Source organism: Podarcis pityusensis (genome assembly GCF_964106645.2).
Source record: "Podarcis pityusensis genome assembly, chromosome: 7".
NCBI classification, from domain to species: Eukaryota; Metazoa; Chordata; class Lepidosauria; order Squamata; family Lacertidae; genus Podarcis; species Podarcis pityusensis.
In genome coordinates this window covers 58486708-58505260 of record NC_138031.1, presented here as the reverse complement: position 1 = coordinate 58505260, position 18553 = coordinate 58486708, and the positions used below count along the sequence as shown (strand labels likewise).

General features: G+C 41.9%; 1 protein-coding gene and 1 long non-coding RNA gene across 4 annotated transcripts in view; one reads left to right on the top strand and one right to left on the bottom strand.

The window, feature by feature from the left end:
• Positions 1–18553, bottom strand: part of RIPOR2 (RHO family interacting cell polarization regulator 2) — a 94334-nt gene that overhangs the window by 48824 nt on the left and 26957 nt on the right. The window lies entirely within an intron of this gene.
• LOC308481694 lies at positions 2–18545 on the top strand. Of its 2 annotated transcripts, XR_013988816.1 has the most exons (4): positions 2–160; positions 14431–14577; positions 17041–17168; positions 18407–18545. It is a non-coding gene; the product is annotated as an uncharacterized lncRNA (long non-coding RNA). The 2 variants fall into 2 exon arrangements; XR_013988817.1 differs by lacking the exon at positions 18407–18545 and having other exon boundaries at positions 17041–17369.

The window sequence follows — 18553 nt, the reverse complement described above, 5'->3', positions numbered from 1 at the left end:
TGTTACCCTGGTAAAGTTACAGTAGAGAAGAGAGGGAATGTGTGTGAGAGGGAGGGAGCGGGGGGGGGGGGTCGCAGCGTCTGACTCCAGCGTCATCCGTGCTGAGACTATAGGGATCAGTGAAACAGCTGCTTCTCCGAGACTTAACTAGCTGCTATAGGTGAGGAGGGCTTTCCCTTTTCCCTTCATTTGATCACTCTGGCATTCTTGTTTCCTCTGCAAATATTTATGTAATGCCGTCTCCCATGCCTCAGGGGAGACAGGAGTTTATTTTCTGCACCGTGGCGAGAGTGAATGCCGCAGCAGTTTGCCAGGTTCAATTTCTGACGCGCTGTTGTTCCACCAGGGTGGGTAATTATCTAAAGCCTTCCTCATGCCCAGTTCTATCCAACCTGGGGGGTTTTTTTGGGGGGGGGGGACGGGACTGGTAGGTGACTGCAAAACCAGGCGCTGTATATTCATCAAAATGTGTTTCTGCGCGTGGATGTTTATAAGCACAACGTCACTCTCAACAATGTAAGCAGAGAAGAGTTCCGTGGAACCTTAAAGACCAGCATAAGGATTTGCGGATGAGAAGCCCCTAAACCATATGATTCTGGAAGTTGCTGCTTTAGTTGTTTAGTGCATTCTGGTGTGCATGAGCAGCCCTGTCCATATCTAGTGCCACTAATCACACATAATTCACACTACTAAGGCTGCATATGCACTATACCTTGAACATACATTTGAAACACATCCCCACCCCAAAAAGGAATTCTGGGCACTGCAGTTCGTTGCTGGGAATTGCAACTCTGCCCAGAATACTCTGACGGAAAGAATGCGCTTCAGTTGTGCCTTATGGTGGACACACAGACATAATCTGGATCAGGGCATATATGGGTAGTATTAGCGCTTCTGTTTTGTCACTAGGTGCCATTATATCGTTGATTAATCACTACCATCAACAGCGTTAGTGGTACACCTCGTAGATGAACACAGCATTAACCTTCAGCTGTGCGTTGAGCAGAGTCTCTAATGCAGGGGTGCTTAACCTCAGGGTTGGGGAGCAAACATCCCTCTCTATGCCTTTCTAGCCCTCTAGCCTTCCCTGGTCACAACTGTCACTGCCTTTGCTTCACACCCTCCTTGACAGTTTTCGACTTTCGATGGCTGGAATGTATGTTTGAACTTGCCTGGCTGAAATCAAGAGAGGTGTGCTCATGCAGAAACCTCTGACTTCTTCATGCCTGGGACATACAACTGACTCCCCTATTTGGATTTCCAGAGCACTTGGAATCTCCAGATTTAGGGGGCAGAAAGTGTAGACAACAGAAGTAGTTGGAGGAGACTTCTGCATGGACAAGGGGGAATTAAAGGAGGCACAAGGGGTTCACAATCCACATTAAGGCAAGCTATGGACAGGCCTTTAGAAGTTTTGCCCTGGTGTAATATTATATTCCTGTCATTTAGAAGCACCACTTCCATCCAGGGGCGAAAGTAGGCTTTATTTCACCTGGGTCAAAGACCCAGTTTGGCACACACATTTGTGTACATACACACATAGGAAGGGGGGCTGAATGTGCCCCCCCCCGGCTTCATCTGTGGCAAAAAACCCAGCTAGCCCCTCTCCCCCAGTAGTTATGTCACTGCTTCCACCAACACAACAATTTCAGTTTGAGTTTGCTTTTGTAGACCTGCTGATAGCTGTGAAATGGGAATTCTGCTGATTTGACCTATAAAAGTATACTATATTTTTTATTGTTACTTGCACACCTGAAATGCCTCAGTTTGTTATTGGACTTTTAAAGTATGTATTTGACATGCACAAACTTTCCCTGGGCTATATATATTCCAGGAAGCTTTGGGGTGCTCACCTTCCTAATTTGTATCTATTCTACTGGTGCATATACAATTTACAAGCTATCTCTGGGGAAGTTTTCAATATAACTTTGCAGTAGCAAATGCAGAAAACCAATAGGTCCAGTTTCATCCTGTCTTCCTTTATTTCAGTCAAATCCCCCCAAAACCTCAATAGCTATATAACAAACATCTGAATACCACATAGGCTAGCCCTAACCTGCCTTTCCACATCATTCAGTGTCCTTGATGTTGCTGCATTTGAAAGAATCATTCATTTCACATGTATCTTGTTTTGCTAATTCAGTAGAAAATGCCAGAGAATGCTGCCTCTCTCCACAATTAGACAGGCATAAAAGCTTCTATTGTATTGCTACTGTGATAGTGCTACTATACCTATGAATTATTCACTCTATTGAAGTGTAATCTGCCATTGCATTAAAAATAGGTCACCCAGGATGCAGCCAAGTACAAAACACATAATAAGAACCACAAAAGCAAGGTTTGCCTTGGGCAACTGAAGGAACACCAATCTGTGTTAACTCTGGACTGTATTATATTTACATGAACACAAACGGAGTCTTCTTCACCAACATCATAAAAATGTAATATTTCAATGCTTTGCATGTATTAACTCTTCAAATAATCACATGGGTGCTTAAAAGCATCCTACCTTTGCAATCTGTGCTGCTAACGCTCAACCCTCTTGCAATTTTTGCACAGGGGTGAACATTTAGGACACGTTTGCAGATGCATTTCCCCTGGGGTCACAATATGTGATAATTCTTATGAAAATCTGGGAAATGTGCAATGGGAATAGTAATGGGAAAATATCTCCTAACATTAATAATACAATCTATTTTTATTACTACTGACAATTTACTCATTTCTTTATAATGTACCCTATATCCACTCCTAATGGCAATTCTCATAATATTAAAAAATGCATCTTGCATTCAAGCTACATAAATTACAGTGCAATAAAACACACACAAAGAACGTGCAGACACACCAAACACACCAGGAGTGGAGAATCTTGTACCCTCCAGCTGTTCATCATCATCATCATTTTATTTGTATTCCGCCTTTCCATAGTTAAAACGATGCTCAAGGCGGCTTATAACATGACAAGAATTACATAATTACCAACATAACAAAAGTCATAAACAATAAATAAAACACATCAAAACGTACACAACCAAATAAAAAAGTTTCCACATAAATCATAAAATCTAAAACTAAGAATACAGCATTAATATCAATCACAATTTAAAATGACATAGTTTTAGATTTTATGATTTATGTGGAAACTTTTTTATTTGGTTGTGTACGTTTTGATGTGTTTTATTTATTGTTTATGACTTTTGTTATGTTGGTAATTATGTAATTCTTGTCTCCACCTGGCTTGGGGCGGGGCCTGACAGGCTCCATAAAGGAGTGCTGCTGCTGCTGCTGCTGCTGGGCAGAGAGGGCTCCGTTTTTGTTTTCTTTTTGTTTCTGAATTGCACTCCTTTATGGAGCCTGTCAGGCCCCGCCCCAAGCCAGGTGGAGAGAAGCAGGGCAGGGCCCTTCAGGCTCCAAGCAGGTCAAAATGCACCCTTCTGCTCCAGCTAGCATGGACATGGGTCAGGGATGATAGAAATAGTCCAGCAACATTTGCAGGCCACCAGATTGGGGAAGGCTGCTGTAGAACTGGGAGGTAGACTGAGGTGCGCTAGCATATCTGGGAGAAAGAAGTCCTGTCATTTATTTGCTAGTTTTCTAGCTGCTTTAGGGAGTTCTGAACAACCTTTCACAAATATGCTTCCCACCTGTCCAGTGGAGTAGCAAGGGGGGGGCACAGTGGTGGCTGCCTCAGGCACAAAAATTGTTAGGGGTGCAAAATTTCAACAGCTGGTCTGCCTCAGCACAGCTGTGCAATTCCATTGCTGGGCTCTGTTGAAAATGGCTTCTCCATGCAAACCTGGAAGTGACCTCTCTAGGCAGCGGAACACTGGCTGTACAGTGGAACCTCGTGTTATGCACCATCCTCCTTGCAAATGCTTCGGGTTACGAGCTCTGCTAACCCAGAAGTAGATGCTCCCAGTTGTGAACTTTGCCCCGGGATGCAAGAGGAAGTCGCGCGGCAGCAGCAGGAGGCCCCATTAGCAAAAGCGCACCTCATGTTATGAGCAGCTTCTGCTTAAGAACGGACCTCCAGAACTTTAAGTTCGTAACCGGAGGTACCACTGTACCTGTTATGCTACTGTACCTGTCCAGGGTTCTCCTTCTTTAGTCTATCGTTTTGCTCTTCTTAAAGGGCCTTGGCTCACCAATAGTAACAAATGTAAGAGGCAGGCATTGACCCATTTGGGAGGTTACAATCCCTGGCATGCAGATTTCTAGAAGCAGCTGCCAACTCTGCTTTGGGCACACTCCTGCCACGTTCGCCACTGAAATGTCACATCTGAAATACGTTTCCAGTTCTGACTTCTCTCACAAACTGTCAACCACACCAAGAGACATTTCTAGTCATTCTTGCATACTATTTCCCTCAATGCCACCCCCCTTTTCTATGGCAGAAGTAAGGAGCTCACAAGTGGGCTTGATAGAACTGTACATTCCAATTTCTCAAAATGCTTAGCAACCAGAACTGGCTGTGCAGCTTTTCTACATGTTGTGTGTGTGAGAGAGAGAGTGCGTGAGAGAGTGAGTGAATTCTGTGTTCCCTAATTAATACGCCTAAAAAGCATCTGGAAACCTGTTATGTTTTATTGCAACAGTAAAAAGAGATAACTGCAAAGATTAGCAATGCAAATGCAATAATGGGATCTAATGCTAGAGGTACTATAGGTGGCAAGTATATGACTCACTCAGCATAGCCACTGAAACTGATGGACTTATCATTCTTTCTTCTTTCTTTGTAAGAAGTAGAGAAAAGTAGAGACTTGTGGGCAGGACATAAATGTTTCTTATCTGAGTCAACCAGAGTTGTGTATATTACAACCACCTAGGTCAGTGGTGGCGAACCTTGGCACTCCAGATGTTTTGGAACTACAAGTCCCATCATCCCTAGCTAGCAGGACCAGTGGTCAGGGATGATGGGAGTTGTAGTTCCAAAACATCTGGAGTGCCAAGGTTTGCCACCACTGACCTAGGTGAACATGATGCATAATATGTATAATATGTATATGAATTCAGACACAGAGATCTTGGTTTAAAATGAATTCTGGTTAGTTCAACAAGGGAGTCCCCTAGCCCATAGTTTGAGGATGTGTTGCTATGAAATTGACCATAGTTTGTTTAAAACCAGAGTGTCTGGTCAGGGCTGCATTTTTTCATGGCAAAATTCCAGGGACCACATCCACTGTTTAGTGGGGCTTGATACAATGGATGTGACTCATTGGCTACTGTACAAAGGGAAATTTCAACCAGGCAAGTCAGAGGTTTCTACATACACTAGCCCCCTTCTCCACCCAGGCGAGCAGGAGACGCATTACCACACTGAAGGACACACTCCAGCCAGGCAAAAGCTGTGGCCCTTCCCATATGTTTTACAGACGCTGCACAAAAAAGTTTTGGGGATTAACCTCTTAATAATTTTAAAGAGACAAATTGCAATGTATAAAATTAACAAAGCTTTGCATACATTGGCATTCTTTAACCTACCTATCAGAAAACAGATTTTCTATTTATTATTTAAAAAATAGCCAATACAGAATGAGAAATAATCCATTTTATTTATCATCATTGCATTTATTTATTTATCATCATTGCATTGATGGATATATCCAGTTTTCTAACTTATGACCCACAAATGCTATTATCGGCATTTGAAGAGATTAGGGATAAGTAGTTGCTATGCTAATCATCAGCTTGTGGTTTTTTTATTAAGCTTGCCTCTCCTGCTTTGTGGTAAGTGCGAGGAATGGGAAGGGACAGAGAGAGAGAAGAGGGGAAGAAACACCATGGATACTGAGAAAAGAGGAAGAGATCTACGCCACTGGATGCAAGCTCAAAATTCTCAGTAATTTTAATTGGCCCAGACTGTGCCCATTACACTGACCATGTTCCACAAAAAGAGAGTTGTCTGTGTACAAATTAAGTACATGTCCAATCAGCATAATTCATTTCAGACAAAAATTCTAGACCCTTTTGAATCCAGCAGTCTATAATTCTGTACTAAAGCAGTGCAACCTTTGCATTTAGAAAAGCCAACACGTCAAATAGCTTGTGCTGATTGGACAGGCACTATATTTGTGTACCACGGGACGCGGGTGGCGCTGTGGGTTAAACCACAGAGCCTAGGACTTGCAGATCAGAAGGTCAGCGGTTCGAATCCCCACGATGGGGTGAGCTCCCATTCCTCGGTAAACGGCGTTTCCATGCACTGCTCTGGTTCGCCAGAAGCGGCTTAGTCATGCTGGCCACATGACCAGGAAGCTGTACGCCGGCTCCCTCGGCCAATAAAGCGAGATGAGCTTTATTGCTCATCGGTCACGACTGGACCTAATGGTCAGGGGTCCCTTTACCTTTATATTTGTGTATCTTATTCAGTTCACTTTATTTTTTTTATTTTTTTGTGAAAGATGTTTTTCTAATTTTAGGGTGGGAGGCCAGGATGAGATAATTGATGCTGGGCGTCTAGTACAGGGACTGCACCAAGGATTTGTAAAGAGGGACACAGAGAAGAGCTTAGCAGTGCCACCCCATACTTTGTGGAAGCTATATAAAACGAGGCCATGCCATTTTCCCCTGGGTAAACTGGTACGTATGAAGGATCCCCCCCCCTGCACATGTCTGGGAATGCTAGTGTGTGGGTGGATAAATCGGGGTTGGAGACAAAGAACAGTTTTTGCAGGCTGTTAAAGGTGATATGAAATACGCTCATGGTGTGCACACTCAGTCCAGTGTCATGTCTGTTTAACAGGCTTTGCAGGGTTTTGTAGTGCTTCAAATATTTGCAGAGACTGTTTAATCAGAGTGTGCAATGGGATAAGTATGCACAAAAAGGCAATGACTGCCTCAATCATACTGTCCTCAGCAGTCTTAAAAGCAACTCCAGCCTGGGTATCCCAAAGTCATAAATAAACTTGGCCTACCATTAAGAATAAATGTATTAATCAGGGGGCCACTAGGGGGTGCATTGGAAGATGGCTGACAATACCATCTCTCCGACCCACACAGGGTAATTAAGAGGTTGTTATGGGAGTAGGCAGCCTCCCTTGTTGCCCCAAGGAAATGGGGAACACTGTCCTTGCCTGCTGTGCCCATAAATCACCCCATAATTTGAAAGAAGGGGGTGAGGGCCCTAGGCAGAATGCCCCCGTGTGGACCTCGGCTCTCCTGGACGCTGTCTCTGATCGCACACTAGCTGCAGCAATTTGGAATAATTAATTACAAAAGAAGCAAATGCACATATTTCAAGTGAAGAAGGGGAGTGAAGTCTGCTAATTTAAGTGACCTCTGCGAAAGAAGACGATGGGTTGGAGAAACAGGAATATTTTACGATGAAGATACACCAAAGGCTGGGTATGTTGACAACGGAACTGAATGGCGGGAAAAAACCTTTTTTACTTTCCTTCTATGTGATTTACAAGAACCCCTCCTCATTAGAATCGTCGGTTGAACTGACCCAAGCAGGATGATTAAGGTCTGTGTGGAGATAAACTTTAACCAAAAGTATGCTTTATGGAGATTGAGAAGCAATAAGAGCTTTTGGAATGGCGCAGCAATTAATTCGGAGTCGCCATCTTGCCAAAGGATTTATAGCCGAGAGAAGGAACGGACTTGTTTTCAGAGTGCATTCCTGGTGAATCTCCTCAGAGGTTTTGAGAAAGGAGGCAGATTGGTGAAGATTAATGACGCTAAGACTGTTTTGATGTATGGAAGTGATGTTATATGGAAAACGTCTGGATATGGCTACTGGATAAAAAAAATAATATCCACGCAGGATTACAAAATGTTCTAACCAGCTTGTGGAGACTATCAGCGGTCACAAAGAGAAAGGAAAAATATATGAAAATAACAACAAGAGATGTGGAAAAACAATAAGAAAGGACTGGATAGTACTGTGAACATCATAAGGTTAGATTTGTGGACATTAAAACAGCAGTAAGAAGCAAGAAGTTGATTGGATCCCCTTCGGAACTTGAAATATGGGTACCCCCAACAAAAATTTAAAATTCGGCTGTGTAATTTGGAATTTATGTAATTTGGTTTGATTTGATGTGATTGGTCGGTTAATAAAAAATTATTCTTAAAAAAAAAAGAATGAATGTATTAATAAATCTTTCGCAAGTAATGATGAAAGGACAAGTTCTCTTGGCATTGCACGCATTGTCTTACCAATGCTAGGATGTCTGAGTTATCAGCAACTGTTCTGTGAAGAACCACTGTGAATTACATAATTATCAATGTCTGGGCTTTTCTGAATTTCATTTTCTTCTGACCTCACAGTTTACAGTACCCCCTCCATGAGTAAACAGGAATGCCAGCAGGATTTCCCTGGGCCTAGCATGCTATATATATGTGCCTCGGTGCCTGGGCGCACCCACCCCCAGCAATCTATTTGCAAAAACTGCTACATATATTAATGTAGCCTAGCCAACCTCACAGACAACCCTGGTAGCAAAAGCAAGGTACAAACATATTGTGTCATTCATCTGAAGAAAAGTCAACATTCACAAAAGCAGGACATCTTTTCTTTAACTGCAACATTTCATAGTCCTGATATTTTAAAGCAAAATGCCAAAACAAAACAAAAAGCTTGCAAAGCACCAGAGATCTAAAAAATACTGCAGTGCCCCCCCCCCCCAAATTCAATCCTTTCTACCTGTGGTCTTTCTTGTGTGTGTAACTCAGGATAGCACTTTCTGGATCTAGTGAAGTGGATTGTAGTTTACAACAGCTTATGCTGAAAAAAAAGTGGTTAAGACTCTTTTGCTTTGTGTTTTGTTTTTTTGCGGCAAGAGATTAACGTGGTTACACTTCTCAATCCTTGCAGTTTTCCCCAACTGAGTCAACATTATAACTTATTGAGGCTTCTCCCCAACAACGCAACAATTTTGTTCAAGGAGACAAAAGGAAAAAGAAAAATCATGCTATGCTTTTTCACCATGCCATCTCCACCAATAACATCTCTACAATTTGGATTCCCTTATGTGGCAGAACAGAATCTAATTAATATAAGAAAGCTTTTTTTAGTTGTTGAGCTAATGCACATACATATAACCATTTGCTTGTTAGTATATCCAACAGATAATTCAATTATAATGTAGGATGCTGGGTAAGATGATTATGGTAGGCTTTCTAGAAATTAAGTGCATCTTAATAAATAATGCAATTCCTTTAGATTTTCATTTTTGTAACTCCACTCAGGCCATGTTTTCATAGCCATGGAAAAAGGGGGGGGGCGCGTGAAAGTGGCTAAAGAGTAAAATTGGATTTATTCTGTGGCCGACTTATGCTAAATCCGCTCACTTCTCAGGATTTTAAAGCAAATACTATTAAATAAAAATATTACGGGGAAATGTCTCAAAAGAATTGAGACAAGCGAGGATCTCGAAACATACTTCAGCTGAAACCCTCAAAAAGGTGTCAACATGTGACAATATGATGGGCATATGGCTCTACATGGAGGTTATTATAAGATGAGCAAGATTGGCATGCAATGATTTTGAAGCTGCCACAAGATCAGCATAAACCTAGAACCAATGAAAAGAAAATGGGTGTCCCCATTAAATATTTGGTAATCTTGTGGCAACCCTCTAATTGCTGCATCCGTATCTTAGCTTAAACTACCAGTCTATGCAGTTCCCATAGCAGAAGGGTGAGGAAATGTTTCTGTACTCCTATTGCTGTCACTAATCCCATGTAACAAGACATTTTGCACTGAATGTTCCTATTATGTGATGTCATGGAATCTAATGGTAAAGGAGGAAGGGCTGTGGTGGAGGAGAGAATTGCAAAAGGACTTCGCTAGAATTCAACATAGAACTGAACTAGTTGCACAAGCAAGCAATGGTGCAACTATATATTGCTACAGTTTAGGTAAGTGTACGTTGTATTTTAAGTTTTCTCCAATAAGACTCCCCACTATGTGCAGATATTGGGAGATGATACTCCCTGGGTTCATTTTCCCTTGTAAGTTACATGTGGTAGATTTTTTTTAATGAATGTGCTTCCATTTCTGACATTTACAATGCCAGGTGGAAGGCGCCAAGACCAACAGCTTCTCTTATGCAGTAAATAGCAATTGTCAAACATATGGAGGAACATTTATAAGAACTATTTGCCGTGTGAAATTGAAGAGGTATGATAAGCTAGCAATGACTTTACCCCGCTGAAAGTGAATATGTGGAATTTGGGACTCAGATACCCAGCAGGTGGTGGGTAAATGCTAGGAACAGAGAAATCAACTTTTTCATTTAGAGCATCCTCTTCTTCTTGTGCCTCTCCCTTTTCTCCTTTCCTCTCATGTTTCACTGGCACTGTCCCTTCCCTTTCCCTCCAACATTCATAATGCACCCTTTAAACAACCTTGCAGAAATCCAACACCCTTTCTCATCCACAACAAATACAGGCGCTGAATAGTGTTGGGGGTGCAACATTAAGTGTTGGGTGCTCCCTGTAAATGGCTTGGGTCCAGGACACCTACAAGAATGCTCCTCCTGCATGAGCCCGTCTGTCCTTTTAAAGTATGCTCTAGAGCAGCGGTTCTCAGCCTGTGGGTCCCCAGATGTTGTTGGACTACAACTCCCATCATCCCTGAGCTTGCTAGCTAGGGGTGATGGGAGTTGTAGTTCAACAACATCTGGGGACCCACAGGTTGAGAAGGGCTGCTCTAGAGGCTCTCCTTCAAACATCACATCAGTGGCAGATACAAGATGGATTAGGATTGAAGAGATGGCTTTTTCTGTAGCCATGTTTGCAGATCTAGGATTAGATTTGAGGCTCCTCCAGGAAAAATGCCCCTTGCCTCCCTCCTGGCAGCTCCTGGCAGACCCCACCCAGTGTGCTTTCCCTGTGGCACCACCTCCCAAAGCACCTCCTTAGTGGGGCCTCTAGATTGCAGGATGGGGGGCAGGCAGAACAAGCAGAAGGGACATGCAGCTGCATGCACTGTGCCTGACACTTCTCCTTTCAGTGTTAGTTGCCTTGATAGGAAAAATGTCATGCTGGGCTGTACAGGCATTCATTAAGCTAGCTGGGAGAGCCCAGTATGGTTCCCCTCTGGGAACCATACTGGGCTTCTAGGTTGTTGTTTTTGTTATGTCCCCATTATGTCCCCCTGCAATGCAGGAATCTGAGCTAGATCACACATGACAGATGGCCATCCAAGCTCTGCTTTAAAAACCTCCCAGGAAGGAGAGTCCAGCACCTCTCGTGGACGTCTGTTCCACTGTTGAACAGCTCTTATCAGAAAATTCTTCCTGACATTTAGTTGGAATCTATCATTAATTACTGGTATTGTTACAGATTTGGAGCTAAAAAACCCAACAAATTTGTATCAGATGAGATGCTACTGATGAGCAGTACCAAGGGCTGTGGCTTAAAGGATTAAACAAAATGACAACACCCAAACAACCTTGGCGTTATCAGCATCACACCAATAAATATGGACTTGATGCCTTAATTACTTTAAATGAAGTAATCAAAAGGCAATCATTAGTGCCTAAGGTATGACTTGTTGGTGAATGGTTAGAATAGAGTGTCCCAGGAATATCAGGCCAGTGCGAGCTGCTTGGAAGGAAAAAACCATTCCAAAGGTGTGTGGTGCCAGCACACAAAAAGCCACTGACATTATATATATAAATGTCAAGGGCCTGGTTCATACACTCCCTAGGGCCTTTGTGAGGTGAAGGAACAATGCGGTCTATCCCCTCTACCCAACCCAAATGTTTGAGTCAGGGTCTCCATGTGAAGGTCTGATCACATGGAGGCTCAGTCTCCCCCTCCCTTTTTGTGGGAAATAAATTATGTGAGAGGCATTCAGCCCAGACAATCCATTAATCTCCATGATGGAAGGGAGGAGGTTTATCATTCTCCCCCCCCCCCCAATGCAAAGACATCAAGTATAACAATGCATGAACCAGGGCAACATTTGTGAAGACATCTATTAAAGACTAAATAAAATTGTGTTCGTGTAAGCCTTCTCTCAAGGGACAGTGCTGTTTTTCAGCAAGTGTTAAGCTAGGAGGCATAAAGGGCTTTGCACACTTCTTAACTCTGTGGGAAGGCTGTGGAAGAGGAGTTCTATCAAATCAATGGTGGGAGACACATATAAGAGAAACACCATCTTCCCCAGAGCTCCAGATTTCTCTCAAGGGGCTGATGTACAGCAGGAACTTAAAAAAAACAACACTGCTATGAGAAGTAAATTCTATAGGAAATTTCAGTTGCCTTGGTGATGAACCAGAGAGAATTATCCTTTCTTTCCACCAGGGCTCAGGGAGTTCCATGTGCATTCATGTTCCCTTGGAGTGGGAGATGAACCAAAGGGGATAGGCAAAATAAATGAGCTGTGAAAGCTTTCATGAGAAGTTGCTCTCAGTCTCCCAACAAGTAGAATACCTTGCAGACTGGGCAGCTACAGAATCGTTACCAAATAATACATGGTAATATTCCAATGTTTTTTGGAGGAATGGGAGATGACTGACTTGCCTTTTTAAAATGAAAAAAGAAAAAATATATGAAGGCGTGTCTGTTAAAATAGAACAGCGCTTCCCATAAAATGCATAGAATTTGCAATATTTATTGCATATGTTTATTTTGAAGCAGTATCGTTATTAAAGGAAATCATTATGAAAGGGAAATGCAAAATTTCAAAGAGGATATTTCCAAAAATTGCTTGTTGATGGCATTGTTGGGGTAGGGGAGAGATTTAGGATCCAAGTTTGAGGGTGGGTTGTACTGAAGAAGTGATCTATTAATAATCAGGTTTAAGTACAAAATCAGAATCCTTTCCATGCTCTGCAAAATCAGAATAAAGTCTCCATTGCATAGTCTGTTCTGTTCTTATAATACTAGCCAAGCTTAAATATATTTAAACTATGGAAAGTTTCAGTACGAAAACTATAGCTTAAGCTGAAATTCTGAATTCCCTTACTAGGGAGTAAATCCTACTGAACATAGTGGGACTTACTTCTGAATATAGCAATCATAGGATTGTGTTTTAAGACAGAAAAAACATGGTCAAAGGCAGTGTGTTGCCAAAGGAAAACTTTTGAGAAAGGTTTGTGTGGTAGTAAAGTTGGCATTACCCACCTACCGGCAACGGCCTCACAGGCATGAACATTTGGGTGGTATGAGGATGTGGCAAAAGCTGAGGCGCTCTCAAAAGGCAGTGTTCCTTGGCCTCCTTGCTTACCAGTATGGGTTTGAAAGGAACACAAAATGAAATGCGTATGAGATACAAACACAATCCCATTGCATTTTCTCCTTTGCAAAGGAAATCGTTTGCACATTTCCCCCTCCTACTCCACTTGCTTTAAAAATTGGTAGGGAAACTGGAGGCTAGATAAAGTTGCTCTGCGGGGAGAGAGCTGGCCTGTGAACTGCTAGCTGATCATTTCTGGTCTCGAGGATTAGAAGAGACAGGCAGCCATTACTGGGTCATGCAATGTGTCTGATGAACCCTTAAGGGGGAAAAGTTGTATATATACACACACATTCATAAATTATGTATGGCTTTGTGGTTACTTACGAGGGGGAAGCCCATTTAATTTTCTCTCTCTCCCTAATCTATTTGTGCATTTCAGTGTTTCTCTTTTAATCTACAAGTTTGGAATTTTAAAGAAGTGTTTTGTACATTTTAAAGAGGTCATCTCTGTTTTCTTAAACCCTTATGGAATGTTAATGGCCTTCCTGAACAACACTATATGTTCATGTTTTATCCCTCCAGTGCTCACATTATGTATTCCATCTGTCTGTCCTTTCACTTATTCAAAGCAAAAGGTACCCTTTCAATGTACTGTCTTGATAGCAGTGCTACTTGCACCTTTTCTATCTAAGAAAGAGTATTAACCTATATATATAATGCTTCCTGAGCTTCAAAAATGGAGTTTATAACATGCATTGGCAGCAGCTGTGGGAGGGGGAGGCAGAATGCAGCTTATAAATTTTTAAACCATACCATCCAAATTCTATGCAATTACAATTCTAGAAGGAACATCTCAATAGAAGGCAAAGCAAGATTGTGGCTGCATGACCCAATAAGCAAATCAGCTCTAGGCAATGAATTACCTGTGGGGATTAGAAACAGGGTCCCAAGGCCTCTGGAACACTGCCCCACAGGGACACACAGGTGCCCAACATCTGACATTCAGAAGTTGTTGAAACATTCCCTGTTCAAAAGGCTTTTACAGCGCAATCCTAATCACGTCTATTCAGAAGAAAGCCACATTGAATTCAACGGGGCTTACTCCCAGGTGAGTGGGACGCAATGGGTATTTTTACCTGGCTATGGATATTAACTGTTCACCAGAATTAAAGATTTAATTGCAGTAGTTATTCAAATCAATATGTGATTCTTGGCATTTCTCAGTTCTGTAGTTCCTAGCCACACGTAATTCTTCTCTCTGTTCATTTTGGCCTTTTGTCTCTTTGCCTCAGGTCTTCTTCTCTTCCTGTCATTGCCCTGAACCTTCTTCCCAGCATTCCTTTCCTCGCTTCTTATTTCTTTTACTGTCTGCCTCGCCCTGGCTATCTCTCCCAAGCAGCAAAACCAAAGGCAAACAATGTCGTTCAGAATCAGAAGAGGTAAGCCCAATGCCACCAAAGGCTTTTCTATGGCAGGCAGGCCGTGCAGCAAGTTACCGTTGCTACCGCAATATCCACCTTCTGTATAACATTTTTTTAAAATAAATAAATAAATGTGTTTAGGGGTTATATGCACGTACGTAGGGATTTGTATGTCTTTACTGCAAAGGGCAAATGGAAAGATGATCTGAATTAATTTAAAGGAGAATGATGCAATTAATATTCAATAAAGTAAACACATAAATAAATGAGAAGGATCTCAGAGATTCTTGGTGGCAAGTTTCAGGCTCACTATTTGCTCAAACATCTTTGAAGTGAGATATCTCTACTGCTGTGGAATGTTTGAGAAACTCTGTGTCATCTTAGCAGAAACAGCCGAAAAATATGTCATGTAGCATAAGAGCATCCAAGCAAGTTACTCAGCTGGAAAATGGAAAGAATGGGAACAATTAAGGCCCTAAAGGCAAGCATAGGCATGGTGTTGGGTAGCTGTCTCATGGACATTGCAATAAATTAGGGGCTAATATTAATTCATCTCTTATGTCTTGAGAGAGATCTAATAACCCCTGTTTTACCTGGGTATAAGCACTGTTGAATTCAATACAGCTTACTAGATATGATTAGTATGGCACTGTAAAGTATGTGCTTTGAAGAGCCATTCCATTTTTTAGGCTATGAGATTAACCCCACCCAATGGACCAGAATGTGGTCTAAACCTCCCTTTAAATCCATATCAGTGAAAATAAAAGAACGCACTCTTAAACTCACTTACAGGTGGTACCTAACACCATGGAAACTAACACTAATTCGCCCAGGAACCTCATCAAAATGCTGGAGAAGATGCACCTCCACAGGCACATGTGGTGGGAATGTCCTAAAATCCAATGCATCTGGACATCAATCATACAAAAAATATGCAAAAGAACTAAGCAAGTATTAGAAGTCATCCTAGAACTGGCCCTACTAAACATCTTCAAAGATAATCTATGGTGCTTTTTAATCATAATTTATTTTTCTTTGTAATTGGCCAATGACTCTCCAAGTCAGGCTCACTGGAGGTTTTTAAGAAAGAGGTTGGATGGCCATCTGTCATGATTCTTTAGCTGTGATTCCTGCATTGCAGGGGGTTGGAATAGACAACCCTTGTGATCCCTCTCAACTCTACAATTCTATGATTCATTGTGCCAGCACTGGTTCACATGACACAGTAAACCAAACTATGGCATACTGGGACTGCACAAATCTGCCGACTTCTGGGGAGGTCTTAACTGATTGTCTCCTCTGTGGTCCTTTTTAGTACCATATTGAGCTCAGCAAAGGTTTGGATTAGTGTGTCATCCAAACCTGGACTCATAGTTAAGTTCTCTCACCACCAACCATGAACAGTAGCAAAGAACAAACCTTGGCTACGGCTTGTGTTTAGTGAAGACAGACCTTAACCACAAATCCCAGTTCGGATGGCATGCTAAGCCAAACCTTATCTCAGCATGGCAGCAAAGGGACTGGGAGGAGCAAAGCAGCTATGAATTCCTCTCCACTTGCTGTGCAAACCAAGCCAATGTGAAATCATGGAAAAATCTTAGCCGCAGCAGAACCTCCCATCAATATATAAAAAAAGGGTAACAGGCTTATGCTTTCAAGAAATATACGGAAAGGTACATTGACTTTGCTAAATGCATTGGCACACATGTGGGTGTTTATCTGACCTGGAGATATTTAAATTGTCTTCTAAAGAATGACAGCAGGTGGAGAAGTACAGAAGTGTTCACCATGTTTTGCTATAGAAATCAAACAGCGCCTCTTTCAATAGATGCTCTTTCTCTCCAGTGACTTCACTCTGCCAGAATGTTATGGTGATAAAGGCAATACAAACAAAACAACCTTGGAGCAGTTTACCACCTGCAGCTTATTCAGGGCCTGCCCCAAATCATTTGGCTTGTGTAGGTGTTTTCACTTCTGATCTTACAATTACTCTGTTTGAAACCAGACGTGAGTGGACGCTGCTGACAGGCAAAGCAATTCAGAGTAGGAAAGAAACCTGTCCTACCCAGCTAGGTAAGGGGATTGTTTTTGTCAGCTACTTTGAGTATCTCTAGCTGTCATACACACAGACTTAAAGGGGGGATGGGGACGTGTGAAATCACCAGCTGTTCAAAAGGAAGGAGAACCAAGTTGTTTGTATAAACTGAATTCTTATGGATTATGCATACATGATTAATCAGAATAAAGATGCACAGAGATCCTTGGCAAGAATAAAATACGTAAGAACCCAGTAACTAAAGGCATATGCTCCCTTCTGCTTCATTGCAAACAGATACACCTGTTGTGGTAGGGTAGCAGTAAGTGACTCAGTTTCACCACCTGTTGAGAGATGTTAATGTGCTGTTTTAAAGATTTGGTGCACTGCAGAGTTCTATTCAGCCTCCACTTTTTATTGTCATGAAACTGTTGTTGTATCCACAGCTATGCTTGCCCATCATCAACAGCCATTCCAGTTGCCTCCAAGCTCCATCAGCTCAAGACCAGCTAACTTTCAAATTAGAAAGCATCATACAATGAAAAAGAAATTGGATGGATTCTTGGATTCTCTGGTATGTACTGCCATGCTGAATGTACTGTCCACTAGTGAATGAATCAATACTCCTGTGCAAATCTACCACACCAAAGATGTCATACCAAACAATGAAATATTTCAGAGCAGCCGATGAGACCTTCACTAAATTTGCTTCTAATGACCCTTCACTATCTCAGGCTCCAAAATGTATGACCTTTCAGCAAGTTGTACACACGCACACAGGCCTCTGAGCCCCAATGTGGCATTCTGGAAAAATTAAGATGGCATTGGCTGCGCTTTTCTTACAAGTCGCAGGCAGCCCACTGCCATTATTTATTTAGTTACTCAAAATATTTTTTACCCAAAGGTTCCAACAACAGAATGCACAATTATGAAAACAGATAAAACCATTGCAATTATAAAACAAGCAAAACTGTTCCAAATGTTCCAGACAGAAGAAAATACAAATTCAGCAAGAGAGATGGGTCCCACAAACATATACCCCACCCATCCTACCTCCCTACCATGCTGTTATCAGGATATCATGGGTGGTGGGCCCAGAGGGTCTCTTACATTTATGTAGCAAAATCCTGGTGTTCCAGGTACACTGTAAAATAGGTCAATTTTATTAGCTCACTAATATAGACTGGAGACTGAATGCTGAGGAAAGGTTTGTGGCCAAGCTGAGATTTCAACTGGGAACTGCAGCTTGCAGCACATGAGCTAAACCACCCAAAAGTTCATTGAACTTCGTGCTATAGTTCTATGCAGATCCTAACATTATACAACACAAGAAAAGCTGTGACAGGATAGCAAAAACAATGATAGACAGATAAATCATTCTCTGTTGCTTTCACAGTTTTATAATCCAGCTGAAAATGGCTCTCAGGTGGTTGTAATACTCTTCGCTTCTGGAGATGTGGAGACATGATCTACAACTGCTTAAGCCAGCCAAGCCGCTCTGAAGTTGATTTTTACTTGCATGCTAAAAATTACATCAGTAGGAGTTGCAAATGTTTATGCACATGTGTAAGGGCAACGACTTTAGTGACATGCGACCTGCAACTATAGATTTAGTGTTATAGTTTTCTATACCTTTTCTATGCATATTTGGTAGGGTGTAAATCCCTAACTCTACTTGTGAGTAAGCGTGCATCAGACTAGGGCTGCAGGACTAGCTTAAAGCCTACTGCCCTCTTTTGCAGTAAGCTTTCTCTGTAACTAATATGAATCTCATTCATTATATCACACCCACAATGCCTTTTTATTTAACAGGAGAAAGGCATCCCTTTGTGGTGTGTTTTCATCCCTGCAGCTTCCTGACTCTTCAAGAACACTTGATCCTTTAAGAAATATAATGTGGACACCCTATCTTCAACATGTGATGGCAAAAGCAGCAGCAGCTTTGTTAGAGATCATTTA